The following is a 12,529-nucleotide window of genomic DNA, read 5'->3' as shown; positions in this document are numbered from 1 at the left end:
GGATGCTCTCTTCAGTCCTTTCTCTCTACCTTCCCTCCCTCATCTGGAGGTGCAAACAAACCCGGAGCCACTCTGTCTGCCTTCTGCCCTCTCCCTTTAAAGAAACAGGGACACATTTCTCACCAAAGAACAGTTAGGTAAACAATAATATTTTTTTAACGCAGAAAGTAACTCGGGCTTTCGCAGCATGAAGTCAAGGTGTCTAGTAAAGCCCAAACTAATTTTAGGAGGGTGGCATCTCGGGGAGAGGTGGCTTCCCTCCCCTCCTGCCCAGCCATTTATTTCATTGACGTTTGTGAAACTTGTGGCTACTACAAACATTTTGCTGGTCTGGGGCAACAAGGAGGAGGCAGGATAAAAATAGCCCGATTGGACCTGTGGGGCAGGGATGGGAGAGGTTTAGGGGGATTGCCAGGAAAGGATCTCAGAAAACATGCACCAAAGTTAGATTTGATAGGAAGCCCATTGCTCAATAATACAGGGTGTGCCCAACGTCACGCCCTGCAGGCCATTTATAATATAAATTAAATTAGATGCTTTAATTGATTATTATATTGTATTATAATCAGACATAGGCAAGCTTTTGGACACAGGATAGCCTGCAGAGCCAGAGTGAGGATGAAGAAGCGGATTCTGGTTTTCAGATACAAGAGCCAGATGATGGGATTCAGGATGAATTTCAGGATGATGGCATGGGGATGGGAATTATACAGGCTGATTCAGAGGCTTGAGAAATACAGCTTGAGGTGGATGAACTCTTGAACCAGCCAGGTGCGAGGTAATGAGGTGCCTGGCCTTGAAGGCCTGGAAGGAGCGTCATCATTATCGAGAGGAGATCGCTTGCAATGGAAAGGAATGACTCAGCCTTGTCGTAGTTTAAGATTGGCTGGGGGGTGAGAGGCCTCTGAAGGAAAGAGAAGTGCATTCTTGGGTTGCTTTTAAAACTGTGTGTTTTGAGACAAATTTTTGTCAAAGCAAATTCTCACTTCATCTGAGTGGATGTTCATGCTTCCTGCCTTAGAGATTCTCCTGTTCCTGGATCTTTGTAACCTTTGGGCCTTTGTTCTTTTGGATTTATTGACTATTGTTTTGCCTATGGATTATTGGATTTACTGACTCTTGTTTGGCTTATGAACTATTGGATTTTATTGATTCTTTTACAACAACTTTGGAAACCTTATATCTGCCTGCTTTGATTTATATATATTTGCTTTTGCTCAATAAAACTACAAAAGACTACCTTCTGTGTGTGACTTGGTGTCAATAGCAAGGTGAACTATTCTGAGGTGTGACACAGGGGTTGCATTGTGTTTTTAAATTTGACCAGAGCCAGGTGGATGGAGAGTGTTTGTGTGAACTAATTGGGGGGGAAAATGAATAAATTCCTAAGCACACTGCACATATCACATTTGTAGTCCAAAAAGAGAAAGAATAATACAAAATTTTAAATGAAGAACAATTTTAACCAACATAAACTTAGTAGTATTTCAGTGCAAGACCCCATGTGCCACCCAGTCCAACCCTCTTCTGCCATGTAGGAAAAGCACAATCAAAGCACATCCAACAGATGGCCATCCATCCTTTGTAATAATAATAATAATAATAATAATAATAATAATAATAATAATAATAATAGGAGCAACCCCTGGGGCCATCCAGTCCAACTCCCTTCTGACATGCAGGAAAAGCAAAATGAAAGCACCCCTCGAGTGGTGGGAAATAGGGTTTTGGAAACAAAGAAAGTGGTGGTGGTGGTGGTGGTGGGGGGATGGTCTGGGCAATAAGGAAAAGAGTGTTGGCAGCAAGGGAGATAGGAGAGAAAGGGTCTGTGCCCCGGAAGGATGCTGCTGCTGTTTCGGCAGCGTCAAACTTTAATTTCCCTGCATTTCTCGGGAGGAGGAGGAAAGACGAGGAAGTGGGAAGCAGCATGACACCACATAGCCCCTCACTCTCACAGTCCTTGGGGCTCCACAGAGCACAGTTTGAGAACCCTTGATCTATACTATGAGCTCATTATCTTTTTAATCTGGCTCCCTTCCTGTGTATTTATCAACATATAGAAATAAAAGAGCTGAGACTGTTGCCATGATATGTGTGTGTTTTGTTAAAGGAAAGGTCAAGTGTCTGATTCTATGTCTCACATGTCTCCTCTACCTTGGCCCTGAAATGAAAACCACTTTTGCTGGAATTATGCCATCTGTATTTTTCTCTATATATATTAATTCCAGGCTGTGCCAAGGTTTTTTTTTAATGCTTGACACATTTTATATGCAAGCTGGCTCTGAAAAAGTAATTGAATAACTCACATTTTCACTGTTCCTTAATCATCTCACTGTTAGTTGGTTTACAGATCTGTTGGTGTCCCAATATGAAAAGGAGCAGCCAAATTATTTTGACAGGGACGAGGAGTTGCAGAGACACCATACGCGTGGAAGACCGGCTAATTGCCTCACATCAGCAACTTCTCATATACAACACAGTTTCTGTGTCATACTCCCTGTGTAATGGAAAATGCATGGGCAAAGCAAAAGAGGAATTGAAAATGTTTGTGTTCTCTCTTTGTGCAACTGGGTCTTACTGTCTCGCCTCACACATGCCACACTAATATGCCCCATTTCCTTAGCAATTCCCAGCTTGCTGGCCTCATGCAAAGTAATCCTCTCCTCTCCAGTCCAGAAAGTCAGCGTGATATTGCCAAACTTGGAACTTTTTTCTACAAATATCTGTCTCAATGCTTTCCACCACATTACAACTAGGTCATCCCATTGCTCTGAAATAGATCCTCTAGAACAGTGGTTCTCAACCTATGGGTCCCTGGGTGTTTCGGCCTACCACTCCCAGAAATCCCAGCCAGTTTACCAGTTGTTGGGATTTCGGGGAGTCAAAAGCCAAAATATCTGGAGACCCACAGGTTGAGAATCACTGCTCTAGAAAGAAAGGAATATGAACCAGAGAATGAGCTCCTAAGGCCTCCACGAGGGCAGTGCCTCCCTTCTGAAGGCATTTACATAGCCAAGACAAGTGATTCTAGATTTTGACAGCCAGCTAGCTGCGTAGCTGTTTCTACCTTCAGTCTGTCTCACTAGACTCATATATACATCATTTAGGGATGTATTTCCAATAGCAGAAGATAGGGACACCTGGAGGCCTGACAGGTAGGATGTACTGTTGCCAAGGAAGACCTCCACGTATTCTAAAAATATGGATCGGGGGGAATGCATACAAGAATTAGGATGTGTCCACACTTCAGAATTATAGCAGTTTGATACAACATTAATTACCATGGTTCTAGGCTACGAATCCCAAGATTTGCAGTTTCACAAGATATGTCACTGACTTTTTCAGCTAGTCATGGTACCTCACAAAACTAGAAATCTCTAGATTCTGTAGGACAGAGCCATCACACTTAAAATGGTTTCAAGTGGCTATAATTTTGCAGTGTGGATACATGCTAGATCATGTGAGAGTTTCATCTTATTTTGCAGTCCATGACATGTGAGTCCACGACATACGAGTGTGGAGAAGAGCAAACCACAGACCTACTACAATGCAGCCTGAGCCCTGCCACAAGCACAATGGAGGAGCTTCTTATAGCAACACTCCAAGTGGCCAGCTACTGGTCAAAGGATATTTAGTATAATGCCAAGTTTTTAATCTTTCTTTGTGTTTTTAAATACATTACAACTGCACCCTCAGTTCGCTTCTGACATGATAAATAAAAATATCTCATTTTGCAAAACAACATTTACTAAGGACCTTATCACATGGAGGCCAAAAGGCGGAAACCACAGAGCAGTGAACTGCTTCCTCCCCTTCCCGTGGTTGGTCGTGGGATCCCTTCCCACAATGTTTTTTTCATTGTCCACGGCTTCCTCCCACATCCTCCTCAGCTTCTTTTATGAGGAGTCAGGTGTACACTTGACTCCTCAGGTCTCCATGTGTCTGCACTGCCAGCGCACTGCTGGAGCAAAATAGAGTCCTGCTGGAAGTAGCCCTGCTTCATCTAATGGGCTCCAGCGGGCTCTGTAATGGCCAAAGTGCTGTTTTGACTCTATGTGATGAGTTCATATGTGAGATTCAAAATGTAAAATGTGGCTCAGCAGAGATCTTGTTCGAGTTAAAGCTGTAGAATTACAACTATTAGACAATGAGATCTAAATTTTGCCAAACAAACATTCAACAAGTTGGAAAGAATAGTCCATTTTATTTTTAAAAAGAAAAAAGTCAAAATTGGTCCATCAAGAGATGAAATGGTTGAAATGCCATCGCACAGTTAAAATTAATGGACCTTTTCAACAATGGGTTAAACTCCTGTGCCAGCAGGACTGCTGACCGACAGGTCGGTGGTTTGAATCCAGGGAGAGTAGGTGAGCTCCCTCTGTCAGCTCTAGCTGCCCATGCGAGGACATGAGAGAAGACTCCCACAAGGATGGTAAAACATCAAAAGATCCGGGCGTCCCCTGGACTGGGCAACACCCTTGCACACAACCAATTCTCTCACACCAGAAACGATTTGCAGTTTCTCAAGTTGCTTTTGACAAAAATAAATAAATAAATAAATAAAGAAGTTCTGTCTAATATTGTGAGCCTTGGCAAGTATGGTTATATGATTAGCCAAATAGCCTCTATCTTTAAATGTATATGTATTTTGTTGCCTAAATACAGATGATTTTAAACCAAATGTTCTTAACTAGTCTGATCACTCTCATGGATTTCTGTACAGGTGAATTTGTCTTTGACATATAATGCAAGGCTCCTTTTTCTGACATATTTATTCTTTTTAAAAAGGTTGTATCCTTGACTTGTTATATTCTAATAATGGGAATTATACCACCAAGTCTCCCCTGTACCTATAGTCTCCTTTAGCTTCCTGACTCATGTTTACCTTCAGACTCATTTTGTGTGTTTCTCAAACTCTCTGTGTTGTTGTATAGATATCTGAAGCCCTTTCTGTTGATACCTATTTTTATTTCTCCCCTGTGGCTCCCATTTGAAATAAATCTTTTGAGGAGAAGGAGAGAAGCTGGGAGAAATCTCAGCTTCTCCCCTAAATTTCACCTCCTTGTGTTTAGAGCTTGCCTTTGGACTGATGTTTGAGCTGTCATCTTCAGCTTCTCCAAAGATTTAATTTAACACTGTCTTGATCAGACTTGCCATACTGCTACCAAAAGCATTCTCCTTCTGCTGAGTCGACTGCAAGATACTTTTGCACTTTAAATTCAATTTGCAGCAAATTAGATGAAAACAGAGAAAGCAAAATACTGGAATACTGTAAAAGCATTTGAAAAATTAGAACAAAAGAGGATTTAGGGATAGTCCCTGTCAAATCTGGACAGCTGAAACACCCCTTTATGTTCTGCAAAGCTCCTATTGGATTACATCCATTTTTATTAAATACTAGCTTGGGGACCCGGCGGTGCCCGGGTTATTCGTAGACGGCATTGAGTTGTTTTGGATATTTTGAATGGGCCCATTTGTGCAGATCTGTGGCTGATGGGGTTTTCAGTGGGAGGCAATTTGGGTGAAGGTACTGCAAATCCCATAATCCTTTGTCCATCCTCCCCCAAACTGCTGCAGGGTGTAAAGTGTGTCATCTGGGATATGTGTGCTGAGTTTAGTTTAGTTCTGTCGTTTGTGGCAGTTGCAGTGATCTCAGGAAGTGAGTGAAGGTATTGTAAATCCCATAATCCATGGTCCGTTGTCCCCCAAACCACATCAGGATGTAAAGTGAGTGAAAGGAAGTATGTGTGGCAAGGTTTGTCTTTATCAGTCATTGTTGTGGGTTGCTGTGGTCTCAGGAAGTGAGAGTTCTGTAAATCCCATCATCCTTGGTCTGTTGACCCTCAAAGTGCAGGAGGGTCATGTGGGGCATATGTGCCAAGTATGGTTATGATGCGTCATTGGATAGAGTAACAATGGACAGCGGAAGGGAAAACATTTGAAAGTACTGCAGATCCCATCATCCATGGTCCATCCTCTCCCACACCACACCAGGGTGTAAAGTGGGGCACATAGCATCTGTGTGCCAAAATTGGTGTAGTTGTTTCATTCATGCGCATCTCAATGGTCTGTGGGAGGTGAATCAAGGGAAGGTACTGTAAATCCCATAATCCTTGGTCCATCCACCTCCAATTGGCACCAGGATGTAAAGGGGGTCCCGGGGGCTCTGTGTGCCAAATGTGGTCCAGATCCATCACAGGTGGGCACCACAGTGGTGTGTGGGAGCTGAAGCATTTGAAACTCCTGCAAATCCCATCATCCATTGTCCAGCCTGCACCAAATGGCACCAGGAGATAGGGGGTCATGGGGGTTATGTGTGCCAAGTTTGGTCCTAATCCGTCATTAGTTAGAGTAACAGTGGTCTGTCAGAAACAAAGTGTTTGAAAGTACTGCAAATCCCATAATCCTTGGTCCATCGTCCCCCAAACTGCTGCAGTGTGCGAAGTGTGTCATTTGGGATATGTGTGCCAAGTTTGGGTCTGTTCTGTGATTCGTGGCAGTTGCAGTGGACACTAGAAGTGGGTGGAGGTACTGGAAGTCCCATAATTCTTGGTCTGTCTTTCCCCAAACTGCCCCAGGACATAAAGGAGGTCATGGAAGTTCTGCGTGCCAAGTTTTGTCCAGTTACGTGACTGGTGGGCATCGGAGTGGTCTGTGGAAGGCAAAGCAATTGAAAGGACTGCAAATCCCATCCTCCATGGCCCATCATCTCCCAAACGGCACCAGGACATAAAATGGGTCATAGGGGTTATGTGTGCCAAGTTTGGGGCAGGTCCGTCATTCCTGGCGGTCACAGTTGTCTGTGAAAGTGGGAGCCAATCAGAACGCTGCCGCATACTCGCAAACAAACATTGACTTTTATTATATACTAGCTTGGAGACCCGGCGATGCCCGGGTCATTTGAGAAAGGCATTGTTTGCCTGTGTTCCAAGTGTAGCCTATATCCAATGTCAGCTGGGTTCAGTGGGTGCGGGTGATCTCCAACTCCCATATGCAAGTCCCATCGTCCAGTGTCCATCCCCCTCCAAACAGAGCCAGTATGTAGAATAGGTCATGAGGGCTCCATGTACCATGTTTGGTCTTGATCAGTCATTTGTGTGGGTCGCGGTGCTCTCAGGAAGTGAGTGAAGGTATTGGAAGTCCCATCGTCCATGGTCCATCATCCTCCAAACTGCACCTGGGTGTAGAGTGAGTCATGGGTGTTCTCTGTTTGAAGTTTGGTCTTGATGAGACATTGATGGGGGTGACAGTGGTCTCAGGAAGTGAATGAATATACTGCAAGTCCCATCATCCAAGGTCCAAGCTCTTTCAAATCTCACCAAGATGTAGAGTGGGCCATGGTGGCTTTATGTGCCAAGTTTGGTCTTGATCAGTCATTGGTGGGGGTCACAGTAGTCCCAGGAAGTGACTGAAGATATTGTAAGTCCCCTCATCCACGGTCCCTCTTCCCCCAAACTGCACCAGGATGTAAAGTGGGCTAGCCTGCACGTGCGTGTCAAGTTTGATACAGTTTTGTCATTCATGGGCATCACAGTGGTTTGTGGGAGGTGAATTGGATGAATGTACTGCAAATCCCATAATCCTTGGTCCACCCTCCGTCAAACTGCTGCAGCATGTGAAGTGTGTCATTTGGGATATGTGTGCCTGGTTTGGTTCAGTTGTGTGATTTGTGGCAGTTGCTGTGGTCTCAAGAAGTGAGGGAAGGTACTGCAAATTCCATCATCCTTGGTCCATCCTGCCCCAATATACATCAGGACGTAAAGGGGTCGACAGGAGTTCTGTGTGCCAAGTTTGGTCCATTTCTATCATTGGTGGGCATTGCAGTAGTCTGTGGGAGTTAAAGTGTTTGAAAGTACTGCAAATCCCATCATCTGTGGTCCATCCTCCCCCAAATGGCAGCAGGTCATAAAGTGCATCGTGGGGATGAAGTGTGCCAAGTTTGGTGCAGATCCGTCATTCCTGTTGGTCTCAGTGGCCTGGGATAGTGGCGGCCAATCAAAACGCGAGCACATATTCCGCCAGGCCAATCAAAACGCTGATACATACTCCGATTTCACTTTTATTATATATATAGATATAGATATGGGTAAGATTTTTGTTGTGATAGCTAAAGCAACCTATCTGATGTTTGGAAGAGTGGGGAATGCAATGTATTATAATATAAATTATAAGAAAAATATATTTTAAAATTTTATCATGTCATACTGAAACAGTATAGGAGATAGATTTGAATACCACTAAGTGATCAATTACGGAAACAAATGTGGAATAAAAGTTCTATGTGACATAAAAATGGTTGTTGTTGTTGTTGTTGATGATGATGATGATGATGTTGTTCTTTTCTTCTTCCTTCAGGATCAATGTTTTTGCTGTGGTTGTTGCTGTTCCTGATTTGCTTAGCAGTAAGATTAGAAATAGCATACCATTAGATCAGCATTTCTCAACCTGGGGATCGAGGCCCCTGGGGAGGGGGTTGCGAAGGGGTGTCAGAGGCGTCACCATAGACCATCAGAAACTACAATTACCATCATATTGGGTCAGTCTCCCTTCCAAACCTCACCAATATTTAGAGTTGGTCATATTGAGTATTTGTGCCAAGTTTGGTCCAGATCCATCCGTTGGGTGCACATTGCTCTGTTAATGTTGGTGAACTATAACTCCCAATCTCTGAGATCAGTCCCATCGAAACCCCACCAGTATTCAAAGTTTGGCATGTTGGGTATTTATTTATTTATTTATTTACAGTATTTATATTCCGCCCTTCTCACCCCGAAGGGGACTCAGGGCGGATCACATTATAACACACATAGGGCAAACATTCAATGCCCATAAACACATCAAACAGAGACTGAGAGACACACGCAGAGGCAAGTTAACCTTCTTCTGAGGGCATGTTCGATTCTGGCCACAGGGGGGAGCAGCTGCTTCATCATCCACACTGACGGCACTTCCTCATTCCAGGTCGTAAATTAGTTAATCTTGCCTCCCCACTTTAGTGGTACCTTATCTCCTACTTGATAGATGCAACTATCTTTCGGGTTGCTAGGTCAGCAACGAGCAGGGGCTATTTTTTATTTTTAATTGACGGGTGCTCACCCCGCCACGGGCTGGCCTCGAACTCATGACCTCATGGTCAGAGTGATTTAAGGCAGCTGCTCAACAGCCTGCGCCACAGCCCGGCCCCCTGTATGTGTGGTATGTGTGGCAAGTTTACTAGTTCAATCACCAGTTTGGTATAGAGTGCTCTCTGAGTGTTGGTGAACTACAACTCCCGGAATTTCAAGGTCTATTTTACCCAAACTCCACCAGTGTTCACATTTGGGCATATTGTGTTTAAGCCCACAGTGCTCTCTGGATGTAGGTGAACTACAACTCTAGAACTCAAGGTCAGTGCCCACCAAACCCTTCCAATATTTTCTGTTGGTCATGGAAGTTCTGTGTGCCAAGTTTGGTTCAATTCCATCATTGGTGGAGTTCAGAATGCTCTTTGATTGTAGATGAACTATAAATCACAGCAACTACAACTCCCAATTGACAAAATCAACCCCCCTCAACCCCACCAGTATTCAAATTTGGGCGTTAATGGGTACTTGTGCCAATTTGGTCCAGTGAATGAAAATACATCCTGCATATCAGATATTTACATTACAATTCATAACAGTAGCAAAATTAGTTATGATGTAGCAATGAAAATAATTTTATGGTTGAGGTCACCACAACATGAGGAACTGTATTAATGGGTCACAGCATTAGGAAGGTTGAGAACCACTGCATTAGACAGCTGCAATTATTCATCTCTTCACAGTGGAAGAATGAACTCGAGTCTTTGGCCCATATGGAATAGTTGACTATGTTAGTGCCTAAAGACCAGTCACAGAACTCATTTCAATGTAATATAGTTTCGTTTATCATTCTTAGTGTCACAATGGTCATTATTGTCCATTCCTTGCACAAGTTCCTCTGTAAATATTTATTTACAAGTTCTGAATAATGTAAGAAACTTTGGAAGATATATCTCCTATCTTTCTTGCCATGTTGATTACAGTGTCTCCTTTATTTCTGCTATTCTTTTGTGATCTTAGAATACTTTCGTAATAGGAAAAAATCTCCCCAAACTCCCTCCACCTTATTCCAACAATTTCCAATGCTTTTTAAAAATCTATTTGGCCTTATGTGAAGATTATTCCTGAAGGGCAGAATTCATGAATCAGCAAGTCCCAAACCTTACAGCTATCATGGCAAGTATTTGTGTTGACTAGGATGTTTATTGGGTTGTGGACCTCCCTTCCCCAATCCCCCCTGGTTTGTTTTCATGTTATACAGGGCTAACAAGATTGAAGAGGGCCCACTAAGTGCCTCTCTGTATATCTGTCTGGGTGTCCTGTCTCTGTAGGACAAGTCCATGCCTGGTGGCTTCCAGTCTGCAGAAAGCTTGCAGGACTGGCTTTTGGATTGTGTTGGCAAGTGTCATTTCCCCTGTCCTTGCCAACACACAGTGGTGGGGTGTGCATGATCAGATTGCCATGGGTAGGAGCCATTGCATGCTGGCTTTTTAAGTGTTTTCTTTTCTAGTGGCTGTTGGTTGTGTAGACAGGCTGGAAGCCAGTAATTTAATGGTTACAGTGGGAGAAAATGTCTGGACAGCTCAGCATTCAAAGTGCAAGTGGTACAAACCATGCAGACAGCTTTTAGGACAAAAAAGAAACAGAAAAAAATGAAAGCAAATAGGCTGTTTTCTTTTGACACATATCACACAATTCAAGTCATAACTGATTGTGGTCCAAAGTTTTAGCAAGCCACTTGAAGAAACACTGTGAACGTGGCATTATTGTAAAGTTCACATGTGCCTTGTTAGATAATACTAGGAGAGATTCTTCACTGGTTTCATAAGGCTTATGACACCCAGTTCTACTTTCCATATGATTTAATTGAGTTACAGGGATAGTGTCCTGAAATGGTAGTTTTAGGTGGAGGTGGAATTTGTTTTGTCTTTGAATGGGGATTACACTCTCTGAAGAATGGAATGAAAATATGCATGTCCTCTTGCTGTGCACATAGATGCCCAGGTGGTGGACATAATCAGGAATGCATTTCAATAGTTACATCAAGGAGGATGGGAAGTCTGGTGATTTGAGTAGTATATTTTGTTTTGAGTAGCCCCTGGTGGTGCAGCAGATTAAACCGCTGAGCTGTTGAACTTGCTGACCAAAAGGTCAGCGGTTCGAATCTGGGGAGCGGGGTGAGCTACCATTATTAGCATCAGCTTCTGCCAACCTAGCAGTTTGAAAACATGCAATGTGAGTAGATCAATAGGTACAGCCCCAGCGGGAAGGTAATGATGCTCAATGCAGTCATACCAGCCACATGACCTTGGAGGTGTCTATGGACAATGCCAGCTCTTTGGCTTAGAAATGGAAATAAGTACAGAGTCAGACAAGACTAGACTTAATGTCAGAGGAAAACCCTGACCTTAAAAAGGTAAAGGTTTCCCCTGATGTTAAGTCCAGTCATGTCTGACTCTGGGGGTTGGTGCTCATCTCCATTTCTAAGCCGAAGAGCCGGCATTGTCCGTAGACACCTCCAAGGTCATGTGGCTGGCATGACTGCATGGAGCACCGTTACCTTCCCGCTGGAGCGGTACCTATTGATCTACTCACATTGGCATGTTTTCAAACTGCTAGGTTGGCAGAAGCCGGAGCAACAGCGGGTGCTCACTCCGCTCCTGGGATTTGAACCTGGGACCTTTTGGTCTGCAAGTTCAGCAGCTCAGTGCTTCACCACCGGGGCTCCACCCTGATCTTACCTTTACCTAATTTGTTTGTCTACAACATTGCTTACTATGCTGCTTCTAAAGACAATTTAGGGTACCAGTTACACATTGTCCTCTCCCATGAAAGAAAGAGAGAGAGAGAGAGAGAGAGAGAGAGAGAGAGAGAGAGAGAGAGAGAGAGAGAGAGAGAGAGAAGGAAAAGAGGACAGACACGACCAGATAAAGAATGGCATACACTTCATATGTAAATGTATATGTATAGTTGTCTGTTTAAAAAAGAATGACTATAACATTGAATCAGAATGACAAAGACTGACTGATTTGGGTGCCTGTTGTGTTGTCCATGTTGTGTTGAATTAACATGACGGTTATATCCACTGAGTCTCTGCATAGTTTGATACTTGCACAGAGGACTTTCTTGCTCTAAGAATCTCTCCGGGCTTTAAAATCCACTCAGGAGGTTGACAGTGCATTGTACTCAGGAGCTCCACTTGGCATTAGCACTGTGAAACTGTATTCCTCTGAAGGCTCAGGAGGGGACATTTCCTTATATATCTCATGGCGGGTGGTAAAAACATTCTATTTAATATGGCCTGAAGCTGAGTGGCTGAAAGCTTGTTGAGGCTGGAGCCTTATTAGAATATCTGTCTTGGTTGATTGCAATATTCAACTCGCTCTGCAGCTTTCCCCTGTGTCACCTTGTCTTGATTATTGTGCTTTTAACAAAGGTTTAGTAATGTCACTGAATAAAAATCATTT

The sequence above is a fragment of the Anolis carolinensis genome, chromosome 2 (genome assembly GCF_035594765.1).
Source record: "Anolis carolinensis isolate JA03-04 chromosome 2, rAnoCar3.1.pri, whole genome shotgun sequence".
Lineage (NCBI taxonomy): Eukaryota > Metazoa > Chordata > Lepidosauria > Squamata > Dactyloidae > Anolis > Anolis carolinensis.
Note: the sequence above shows the minus strand (reverse complement) of the source record.